The following is a 12,881-nucleotide window of genomic DNA, read 5'->3' as shown; positions in this document are numbered from 1 at the left end:
GGCAGATGCATGAACACTCCCTGTTCCACCTGCTCGGATCGGGTTTTGGTTTGCTGTGTTTTCACAAAGCTGATGAAGAAACCAATAAATTTTGGGAACACATGTATTCTTGGTTAGAAAGCCTGAAATTCATCGCTGCTGTGCTACTGTTACTGCTCTGGATACAATCCCAAAGCTTAGTATTGTCTCCAGATTTCATCTCAGGGGAATTTATGTTTGCTGCAGACTAAGTTAGCTTGAAGGTAGAGCTGTCAAGTTAACATACGATTTGTTTGTTAATAATACCATATGGTACTGTAAAAATCTGTTAGCTATTACTCTTGTGCATCAAAATGCTACTCTTCTAAGCAAGCTTACTGTTCTCACATTTCAGAGGAGGTGCTCATCTGTAACACACACCTTAGCTTAATGCAAAAGAAATGGACTTGTTCAACCAAGTCATTCCTACCATCAGGCCTGTGTTCTTCCTGCAAATGACCTTCCCACGTACTGAAAATGTTGCTGCTTAATCAGACCATTAAATTAACATTCAAAAGGAAATCGCTGTGTTTCTATGACAGATGGAAATCACTGTGTTTCTCTGACGATGCGTTTACATTTGCTGCATGTTGCTGTCTTAAATTGGTCCTAAGATGGAACAAGGTCAAATACAACCCTTGACTGCAGGGAGGGTTACCATGGGTTCAATGGGCCCAACTGTCTCAGACAATTGAGTATTTCAAATTTAGCTGAGTAAAATACAAAAATGTGCAAGTTACACAGTAAGCTCGTTAGAAGACAGACTGCTTTTCCTGAGAGAGATCTAGCACATCTGTGGGCCTCACAAGATATATTAATACACATTGTCTATACTGCCCAGGTATTCACCACCATATATATACTGTGGAATACAAAAGCTCAATCTGAGAGGAGAAAACAAATATATAAAATACTACAAAAATACTAAGAAGGCAAGGACTATAGAAGAAACGAGACTGTCAAAAGACTCAGATCATAGTAACTGTGACAAAGGGCTCCTGTATCTCTTAATAATCTAAAAAGCACAAGAATCGTAAGAGTTAATTTTCCCCATTAAACTAACACCATTAAAAACGTAATAAGCAAAGCTGTAATGTTCTTAAACAGATAACTAAAATCAATAAAACAGTTACCAAAATCTTCAAGCATTATTATACCAATGGCAAACATCAACAACATGATACAACATTCAATGCACATAGTCTTTTCTGTCCTTTAAGAAAGGAAGGATTGATTGAGCTAGAGATAGGAATAAGCAATCAAAAACTACAGCTAATGAAGAAAGCAGTGACTGACAAGGCAATTCTGGGAGTGAACTAGAGTTGGAGGGAGCAAAAGGCAGTTGGGTGATGAACAACATTGTGAGAGTGACACCAGAGCATCATCTGGAAAAAGGAATTTCTCTGATGCAGGACAGTAAAGGCACTTCCCAGGGAAAATGGTAATAAATACACCTGCACATACTCTCAGAAGGTGAAAGCGCTGCAGAACTCCCCATTATGTGAAGCAGCCTCCAGTCCCCTGCTTTGTCCATGAAGCTGCTGCACTCCTCCTCATTAGCTTCCTGGGAATTTGACCATGTTACCAACTTAACCATAAAACATCACTCCCAAACAAAACATTTCTCCAAGGAAACCCTGCTCTTTCTGAACTCACCAACCATGGTGATGCTGCCCAGACACAAAGAATCTCAAGGAGCACGTTGGCATCTCCTCTGGGCAAGCAGAAGTGGTTCATCAACAGCTCCAGCAGAACCTTTCCAGGGAAACGGTAGGGCTTTCTGTTAAACAACCTGTGCATCTTGTTAACACTCCACCAGAGAACGGCTATGGTGGGACATGTGGCCAGTTGCTCACAAAATGCCCTCACTCAATTTCTTCTTTTCTGTATTTGCCTCTCTGTCTTAGATTTATCACTACAGACCTCCTTTTAACTCTCTGAGTCTAAGGAAGCAAGCTGAAGCACCAGCAGGAAAAAGGCTGAAGAACAGCTATCAACCTCAGCCTTCATCATTCCAAGTCTCTGTTGAGGCAGTACTGCAACAGGATTAATCTGAATGTTTCCTTTTGGGGTGCAGTTATTCCCCTTACCTCTCAAGCTCCAGATTTTGCTTCCTTGACGTCTCTTTGAATAAAACTAAACTACTAGCTCATTCATGCCTCAGGTCTCTTCTCTATTTTTCTACGACTCCACAACGTCTGGAAAATGAGAGCCTTCTCCTTGATACACGAACTAAACAGAGACACGGGAAACTGGACTCCTGGAAACAGGAAAGGGTCAATGAACGTTCTCCAGTTACCATCATACTTACTGTTCAAGATAAACTTTCCTTTAATTAGACGCACAACTGAGAACAGACTAAGAGCTCACTGAGCCTACCTTGACAGCACCCTACACCACAGCACATGCTGCATCAATCAGTACGAGCCACAACCCACTGACATTTCTCGTAAGCTGTGCGAATGCCTGTTTCAGTAACATGAGCTTCCAGGCAAACAAACGATCCACCTCCTTCAGATCAAGTATGAACAGGCTAACGCTGCTGCAACTACGGCAGCACATTCAAGGAAGATGCACCAGTTATATGCATTATTAGATGAAAAAATGTATTTTAATATTGTACTCAGGGTTGGTCGCTCTCTCTCCTACATGTTTACTTCAGGCATCCGTAGATAAAAAAAGTAGAGAGGACAGATCAGTATTTTTTTCTGCAGCTGCATGATGAAAAAAGTTTTAAACTTTCCTGGAACATCCCCCTCCCTCAGACCTGGTTGCTGAGATCACAACTGGAGATAATTTGTGTGCCAAGGTGATGCCGTGAATTCAGCTATTTGCCATGCAGTGTCTCCCGTGCTCAGCTCTTTCACCCAGCTGAGAAGGGCCCAGTCTTCAAGCATCCCCAACTCTGTGACAGGTGAAGAGGCAGAGCCACGAACCCATTTTCAGAGTGTCCTTGCCCAACGCACACAGGACTACAGTAAAACCAAAGCACATGCTACGACTTCTTCTGATTTCTTTTCTCTTTCTTACTACTTGATGGCCATGTCTCTGCCACCATGCCAAGTCCCTGGCTCCAGAGGACCACATAATTTAAACCAAAGGTTTAAAAAAACAGAAGCCAGTTGACAGCATTTCTGGCTCCCCTTAATACCATCACTTGGCTTAACATTATACTATTGAAAGGTAAAAAGCAGTACCCCGGAAGTGAACGTTGCAAGCCTTCAGGTCTGTGATGAGTGCGGGCATCCCTTATACAGTATGTGCTAGGAGGGAAGCCGATCTGGAATGAGCAGGGGTTGTGCAATAAAGGTTTCTATGCAATTCTCATGCATTTGTGTGGTTGTTTTTACCTTTGCTGCCAAGACACATAGAGTAACAATTTTATAGCCTTCCTGAAAAGGAGAAAAAAAAGAAAAAAAAAAAAAAACAAAAGATCTCTACAGAGGCTCCAGCTTATACAAAATGCTGCTGCCAGGATTTTAACTCACATGAGGCAGATGCAGATTCAGAGTGTCACTCCAGTCTTGACGGAGTTACACTGGGCTCCCCTGTTAAAGAAAAAAATCAGACTGATTTTAAAACTGCAACAGCTCTGTGCCATGTGGGACTGTATCCGCTGGAGCTCTGTCCTCTGGTAAGCTCAGAAGCTGGCCTGGCAGCTATTCCAAATACACTTACAACTGATTTACAGAGGAGGCACAGTTGGTAATCGTGCACCCTGCAGGCAAAATTCTGTCCTCATATCCACAAAGCAGTCTTAGATCATCAGCTCTGGTAATCAGGAGGAAGAGGCTACAAGCACATTGCCCAAGTGACACAAACCCTTTGAGTTTCTCTCAGACGCAGAGCAACTGGTTCAAGAAAGCATCTCGTGCTCTTTTTGGGGCTTTGCCATTATTGTCCATTCCTCAGTCGGTGACAGATTACTCCTTTCAGGGCACTCGCTTTCTTTCACACCATAAAACGCCTGCACGTGTCAGTGCAGGAGACTTGGGAGACTGAGTCAGGAGCTACTCCAGGAATCTGAGAAGAGAATTTTGCCCTACATCTGATGGCGCTCCCAGCAAGAGCCTCGCACACTGGGTCAGTCTGATGTAGCACATCTAAATTCAACTGTATACTTTAACACACTTACGCTTGGGCCTTTATGTGCAAAGTATTGTGGGATAAACCAGTACCAAACCTGCACATAGTGCTGCACTGTATTGCTGTGCACTGGTCTGCAAGCACGCACAGTAAGAAGACCAGACCTATTCTGCAACTTACAGGTATGCACAGAGTAATCAGGACTAACTTTGAGATCCATTTTGCACTAAATACAAAGCTGAATGAGTTGGAATGATGTTGCAAAAAGGACCCACAGAAGTATGCAGACCTCCTGGAAGGCTTCTCTGAAAATAAGTGTTTAAAGCCTGTTCTGTTTCAAAACGAATAGCTGGGGAAGGCTGTAGTGCATGTGATGGCTCTGTTTAAGCTGTGGGGAGGAGAAAGGTCTTCAAGGGCTGCCTATTTCTTTCCTTGTTCCTCCTCCACACACACAAAGATTTCAAATTCAGGCAGGGACTCCTTCCCCACGCAGGTGCTGAGAGCACTATCCACGCTGTGGGCTTCCTCATCCTTGGCCCTGGCCACTGAGAGTCTCTTGGGAATTGAAACACCTTAGTCTACCCACACTGTTTTGGTTGGCAGATGAAACTAATTGGCTTTTGACTTTCAGGTGTTCAGATAAGATCAGTATTTCTCAAACTGGAGGTGATGACCTCCTCCAAAGGGTTGCAAAAAGCTTTAACAAACACTCAATCTTCAGAAATTTTACCCGCTATCTGGGTTCTCCAGAGGTCACACAAAGACAGATAAGCCAAAAGGTGAACAGATAATGCAAGGGGTTTAGCCTTTTCTCTGAAGCACAGGAAATGCAGCCCAATTACTTTGTGTTAAGTCTTGAAGAAATGAAAGTAAAATAACTAGAAACAGGTTATTTCAGTTGCTGCTTATTCCCTAGTGAGTAAAGCATGCAAATCAGGCAGTTAGGGACATATATGGACAGGTGGGTAGCTAGTATCCAGATTTATGTATGTCTCGGGCACAACATGCATAATTAAGCTTGTGCAAATACATTTCTGAAATTACACAAACCTGACTTAAAGAGCAGGATCAAAGTGCCGCTCATTTTAAATGTTGATCCATATTCTGAATTGCACCACAAATAAATAATGCAAGTATGTATTAGAAATAGATTCATATCAATGTTGTGCTGACCAAAAAGTGCTTATTTAAAGCCTTGAGGACCAAGATCCCGTTTTACAACCCCATCCCCTATAACACTAAAAGTATCTATATATCCTGCCTCAACAACATCTATCAAATGAGATCCCAGACTAGTGTCCCCAAATAGGATAGATCTATCCCCAGAGCTCTCCATTTTGTCAACATCTCCTCTGCACGTAGCCCCAAAGCTGGGCATTTAGTGCCAGCTACCACCAGGATGTTTGTGACAGTCACCCCTCCACAATCATCCAGACCGCTATTTCACACAAGCACCAAATACTAATTCCCTGGCACTTCTGATCACCCAACCTGCAACTCCAGCTGAGAATCCAGAGGGAAACCGTGACTGACCAGTCCTGGAGGTGTTTGGGACACTGGAGTTAATTAAAAAATAAACCTCACTGAAGCAACAATACCAATTAAACATACTAGCAAGTGTTGGGCAGGCATTTCATGTACTGCCATACTTTGAAGAAAGTTTGTCTCAGCTTTAGGGCCAGAGGTCTGAGGATCTCCAGAAGTAACCAGGTAGTGAAGAATGCTATCTGACCTCTATATACTGACCCTCCTTTCAGGGTACTATTATCTTCATAACCCATTACAGAGCAATGCCAGTTTTCATATATAATTAGAAAAGAAGATTTATGTTCTAGAATACTAATTACTTCAGCTTCTGTATTACGGGATCTTTTCTAACCAGGGGAGGTGTTGTCAGGCACTGTCACTGAAACATAACAAAAGGGAAATGGTAACATTTCAAGCTACGCTGTTCTCTATGTTAAAATAATTCATTACTTACACAGGAAGGAATCTGAAATGTCATGTTTAAGTTTCACACTTGCATGTTAGCTTCCCTTTGGTTTTGACAGCGGAGTCAGACTGCTCAGCTCTGATGGGAGCCCAGACTCACTCCTGGCTTGCACAGCCTGGCAGGGTGCTGCCATTTTGCACTGGAAACACGGCAGAGGATTTTCTTTTCCATGAGAACTGGGAACCCTGCAGAGGTACCTGTACTGAAGAAGCCTCCGCACAAACACGCTCAGCTGGCTTGGCAATCCCAGGAGCGGAGGTAAGCACAAACCTCCAGCTCCCCTTGCCTTGCATTTCACTTTCCAAAGACCCATCAAGTGTTACCTCAACTTCTGCCATGGCCGCTGCAGACATTTCACTTCACAGCATCCTCGCCAGACACGAAGGAAAAAATGGACACTCCTGTTTAAAGCCCTGGTTGCGTACAGCACTGGTTTCAGTTCACCTCTGCCCACGTAAACACGTGCCTGCTATGTGCCTCCCTGCACGCAGGGCAATGGAGTCGTGCATGGTTGTGCTGTGCTGACCTGGGAGCTCAGTGCCTGTAAACAAACTGATGAAGTGGTAAATGTGCCTAATTGTAACCACAAGAAATCCCAAATGAAACCCATGGGACAACTCATATGTTTTCAATTAGGAACGTGGTGAATCACTGACTTGCCATTTGTTTATGGACTCGGCTGAACCGTGACCATAAAGGATTTGTCTATGGTCAAAACAAGTTGAGAAACAGCCCAGAACAGACCCCAGTCCTCTTGACTCCTGGGTTTTGATTTTAACCACTAGACCATAAATAAAAATGCACTGTATTATGCAAAACAGAATTGTAGTATTTCAGCCTATATTTGAGTTTTCATAGTACCAAACAAACAAAATGGGTAGCAACAGTATGTTTTGTTTCTTTGAATTCACTCAATTTTTCAATCTGAAATGTGAAGAAACTGCTGCCATGTTGGTCATAATTTTCATTTACCCCAAGAAACCTTTTCAAACACAGAAGCGTTCTGTGCAGTAAGACAAAGCTGAGCTTTAAGCACACTTCAATATTTAATGTACCTTTTCTATTTCACTAGAAATTATGTATTTGTAGTGATCAGCAAACAAGACCTTAACAGAACCTCCAGGTGCGTCCCACGATACTTTCGTATGCTTAACACACAAGGTGCTCTGCCGTGCATGAACAGCCAGATCTTGCACTAAGCCTCTTGCGGCCACAGATGTTTCTGACAGTAAATCTGCTAACAGGAAGCAAGGCAAGAGTCACTAATCATCAGAGGGTTCGATCTTTCGGCTCTGAGCTTCAGTGGCTCCCCAGCACCCTTTTCTGACACTGCCAAATACAGGGTTCAGGGTGAAAACCAGCGCACACCTATTGAGAAGCACAAAGACTCTGCAGTCCCCAACTGCAGCAGTGCCCATAAAGCAGCTATGCACCCACTCTGCAGCCTAAGAGCGATGGAAAATTCCTTACCTCTAATGCTCCTGCAAACATCCCCAAGTGCACAGCACAGCTTTCAGCTCTAAAACCTCTAACCTGGAACCGTATCAGCTCCTATTCTCCCGCTCTGTATGCTAAAAGGATCTGTAAAGACAGGATTTGTTGTTGCTTCAAGGGCTGACACAGCATTGTATGTTCAGCTTGGCTCTGCATTGCTGGGTCTACATTTCAGGTTGTTTTTAGTGCTGCATTTCTACTTGTTTTAAAAACAAAAGTGTTGTCAAGTATCATCAGCTTTAACTCTTCCCAAAGCAGGCTTATTAGTGGTCTCATTGGTAAATTCCAGATATTTTTAGCTTTCTGCTGCTGCACTTTGTTTGCCTTCGATGTAACAAAGATTTGAGCTGTTTGGATATGCCTCAGAGGCTGGCAAAACAGAGCTTAGTGTTGGAAAGATTTCTTCTGCTGAATAAAAATGCATGGCTTGAGGTAACAACAACAGCACTGAGGTCACATTTTGCATGTTGAGAGAAGTGATTCAGATGGACTCTGCATTTCAAGGAAACTTCAGTTTGTCTATTTTAATAGTTGGCATAACATTCCTTTGCACTGGAATAATATTTTAAAGATGACTACACAGTCACCTGTTCTTTTATGGGAATTTTTTATGGTTTCCCTGACACAAGAGAATCTTTTTTTGTGCTTAACAAGTGGCCTTCACAATTTACCTCTCTCAGATATAGCCAACTGGGAGTCGTAATCCCATACTGGAAATATGCCTGCATTTCCATGGAAACAAACTACTGTGCCAAAATACAGGCTTAGTTCTTCAATGAAGACTTCTGAACAGGGAAGAAATAGTTGCATGGGCTTCATGTTCAAACATCATTTGCTAGCATCTAGAAATAAAAAGAAAATGACTTAAAGATACAGTAGCCATTTATACACTATATCTAAGGCATTATTCAGGTGTAGCAGTGTCCAAACAGATCCAGCTTCTTATTTCTCTCCATATTGACTTAAGCGAGTGAGCCTCAAAAGCTACACATTTGTTTAACAGTGTGCACCTGGGCTTATATGTAGCACAAGTCCCCATGCTGTCAATAAGCCACATACATAAGTTTTTCTGTAGTGTGCTAAAATAAGGCATTCACAAAGCAATAGCACATGTGATCTCAGAGTTAAAGCCTTCTGTACTTTCAGCTTTGGTTCCTCCTACAGAGTAAGCTGTTTGTGTCATCACAAGGGTATTTGCAACTTAATAGTACTTCTGTTGTGGTATTAAGATTACTAGATAAGGGGGTCTATTAGAGTGAAAAATACCTCCATATTTCCATCCATCCGGCAACAATAAGAACTGGCCATTGGTATACTAACAGCCTGCTGATGCAGCTTGGTGTTATTGTCATGTTTTTAAGAGCAAGAAAACAGAATATAGCAGCTTTTGAAACTTTCCTTACACTGTGAAGACTTGTTTTTTCAGCAGCTTCTGTCTAATACTCTGATTCTTCAAGAATCCACAGACAGCAGATTAGCAGTTTGTCAGTTGGTGATTTACTGGGATGGAGCAAGCAACACATGCTTTCTCCACTCCTCATTCCCAATGCCAGCATGTGAGATCCCACAGCTCCAGACCTTGGTTTGCTCATTACACAGCTTTAAATGGTCAAACTCCGAAGAGCAGCAACACAAAGACAGCAGGGACAATAGCACTCAAGCACTGCACTGGTATTTGAAAAAACATCCAACTCAAAGCGTACTAGGCACAATTTAGCTTCTCCATCTGCCTGTAGCTTTAAAACACTAATGGCTAAACCAGCCTCTGACATCTGCAAAATCTGCACCTGTTAAACTGGAAACGTGCAAATGTGAAAATGCAGACAGCAGATGTGCGATAGTCAAGGCATCTCTCATTTTTTGCTAGGACAGTTTGAAGGCTAGTGTTGTCACATCTACCAGTTCCTTTCTCTAGCCACCGTACTATTTCTGTATGACACAAAGAATTGTATTATCCAGAGAACTGGGAAAGAAGCAAAACTGCTTAGTATCTCCCCAAAAGAGCCTCAAAGCCTGTAGTCCTTACATCATGATGAAACTAAAGACACGCCTTTAACCTAAGCAGGAGAGCCTCGTTAGAACATTTGTATTAGAGTCCAGTACCAATAAACAGACGATAACAGTGTCTGAACAGAAGAACAAATATTTCTTTGTAGTTACTCACATTACAAGCTCAGCAGCTTTTTTAAGTATTCAGTTCAATCTTTCATGTATAAACTCCCACGTTTATACTTCGTTTTTCATCTGTGCAATCCAGAAATTTTTTATACAAGGTACAAATTCATTAGTACCATTTCTCAGTTGTGGAAACCAAAACACAGAAAACTGATACAACTCAGCTACAGTAAAAATACTAAATCGATTGAAGAACCAGTTCTCAGTTCAGCTGCCACATTTTCTCCCAGATCACACGCAGCAACAAGCCAATCCTACCTCCTGGTTGAACGTATCTTTTCCAGAGTCAACAGGTAAAGAAAAACATTTCAAAACTAAGATGTGGGTGTGAAAAATTTCCCTCTCCTCCAAACTGCAAGGATGGCTTAGACACAAACGCCTACTTGAGGAAGGGGCAAAACCTGTTTATGCGTGTTGCACTTTGGAGTAAGTTGGGAAAGACTAAAGCTGTCTTTCCCATGTCTTTTCCCATGTGATGAGAAGGGAAGTGCTACAGCTGAAAGCATAAGCAATTTTGCAATAAAATCTTTGCAGTGCACCAAATCTTGGCATTAAGTTGGCAATATTTCCAGGACACAAGCTATATTCCAATCAGATTATGTTGTATTAATCATATTTGCACACAATAAAACCAGTATTTTTCAAGCCTCATTTCCCCTTCTTTTTTATTGAAACAGTTTTCAGCAGCCAATTATAATTTTAGTATTGATTTCTGGAGAACATGGAAGCAGCAGTGATTTAAGTACAGGAAAAGCATTCCAAATGAAAGCATCCTGCCTACTGATACTACACCTGATCTACCTCAGAGATAGAAGATAAAACTTCTGTAACTTTTGGAGAAGGAGGGTAGTCACAGAGGAATCTTTTCAAGCACAATTGAGTTTGTAATTCTTACTAATTCCCTCTCCATCTGCTAATGGCGTGGTGTGAAATTACAGCCCTGCTCCTGTCAAGGGACATCTATCCATCACCTCATTGTGCAACCTGTCCCATTTAAGACGTAGTAATGCCAAGGCCTCCTGCATTACTTGGATCCAGACCTACTAATTACAAGTGTAGCTCACACCGAGAAGGAAGCAGCCAAATAAAATGCTGTGTGAAACCAATCTCTCTCTGCTGCATTTCCAACAGGCCTCACCAACTCCTAGTCTCAGGTGAGTGTTGCAGTGAAGACTCTCTACTGACATACCTTTATCTTTCTTCCTGCAGTTTGCAGTGAACACAAAACAGAGAAGGCTGTGAATCTTTTGGATTCACATTTTCCTTTACCAAAGCATGGGCAGTTTTGACAGTATTAGTAAAACAGGAAGGCAGACCAGAATTGTTACTGACTACTGGTCTTCTAGCCAGTCAGGATGAGTAAGCAGAGATGAATCATTTGGATAATAAACTACTATTTAGCAAACAAAAATGCACTACAAAAGGACCCTCAAATCTCTCTAACTTAAGGATTTAAACAGGAATTTTTCAAAAATTCTCAGTTCTGACCTGACAGCAAATGCAGCCCTTCACGGGTATTTGCAGATCCTGGTGTAACACCATCGCTTTCCAAGGAGCAAAGGAACCCTGGGGAATCGGCACGGGCCTCCTCCCTGGCTGGCAGGCAACAAGGTCAGTGGCAGAGAACGAAGGGCTGCTGGGGTGACGGCTGCGTAACATCACAGAAACTTGTCTTAACCTCCACTAACAGCAAGGGCTGAAATAGCTGAAGACTCTTGCTTGCGTCAAACCCTCCAAGATTTTGAGCAGCAACTATTTAACTATGCACACAAACGACATTCAAACCCTGCTGTTCTTCCTACTCATTTGACTTTCCTCCCAATAACACCTAGCTTAAAAGAAACATTCTTTTATGTACTAAATGTGATTCACTAACACAAGCAAACCAAACAGATTGAATAGGAAGGGGACAGTCAGCTTCACATACAACACAGATTTCTGAGCCTCTAGTATTAGTGTATCCAGCACATAAACCTAAGGAGACTTGGGAGTTTCCATACATGTAGGAGATCTTACTCATCCCATGAGGATGCAACAGCAATCCTTGATGGGAAAACAAGGAATCTAAAACTTGTGAGAGTTACTTCAATTTGCTTTCATTTTATTTTGAGCTCCCAGCAAATTAATTCTAGTTGTAATCACAGGGGCTACAAATTCAGCAATTTAATGTCCATAATTTCTGAGAAGGCTAAAACATTCAGGCTCTTTTCTTCAAGACAAAAAGACTTTGTTTGCCCAACCCACCCATTAACAGTATTTCTCAACCCTATGCAAGGAAAGAGACAAACACAATGAGAGAACATAGAAGTTATTAACAAGAATTCAAAGTTTAACCTAATTTTGACTTGAAAGCAAACAAAATCACTGTGGCAATGCTCTATCAGACAGCCTCGAATTTTTTCAATTCTGAGTTAAGTGGTCCTTTAATTTAATAAGGCTAAGAAATACTACCCTATAAAACAATGCATGAAATCGTATTTTATGTGCAATGTAACATGAAGATACTAAAACTGCTGTCAGTTGGCAAGCTGACATTCTCAGTCATGCTAGTAGTAGAACACATGATTACTGCAGCATGGGTGTAGTAGTTGTTACAATATACTTCAAAATGGAAATGCCATGCCCCTTCCAAAATTAGATTATTCTGGACAGAAAACGGTGTTATTGTAAGTAGGTTTGTGTCCTTAAACTCACAAAGTACAAGAACAAAACTGTCTCAAGCTTCTAAAGTTCAAAATAAGTCAAGTGATTCTGACGTCTCTGATACTGAACCTAAGCAAGACTTTTGGTGCTACCAGTGGCCAATGATTTGGGAAGAAGAAAGAAAGAAGAGTGACAATGTGTTTTCTTTTACTGACACCACAGCCTTCTCTTCACAAGATAGGTAATTCAAGGTATTCCAAAATAACCATTCATCTTCTGACATGTCAAAGTGTATGACTGCCAGCTATGGGATGAATGTCATCAGTTTATTTCTGATGTGAAAGTTCACGACAGAGAGTGGGGAAAGGACGTGGCATACAGTTTTTGGCAGGGTCAATGGCTCTGACTGCCTTCAATCATTGAATATGAAGATTGTGCTTGCGATATTTTTAAACAACTTTACAGAAAAGTG

General features: G+C 41.8%; 1 protein-coding gene across 1 annotated transcript in view; it reads right to left on the bottom strand.

Moving 5' to 3' along the window:
• The window catches only part of NT5C2 (5'-nucleotidase, cytosolic II), a 40,120-nt gene that overhangs the window by 13,223 nt on the left and 14,016 nt on the right, over positions 1-12,881 (bottom strand). The window lies entirely within an intron of this gene.

Source organism: Gymnogyps californianus, chromosome 6 (genome assembly GCF_018139145.2).
Source record: "Gymnogyps californianus isolate 813 chromosome 6, ASM1813914v2, whole genome shotgun sequence".
NCBI lineage: Eukaryota > Metazoa > Chordata > Aves > Accipitriformes > Cathartidae > Gymnogyps > Gymnogyps californianus.
The sequence above is the reverse complement of the archived record's forward strand: the minus strand, read 5'-3'. Positions and strand labels throughout refer to the sequence as shown.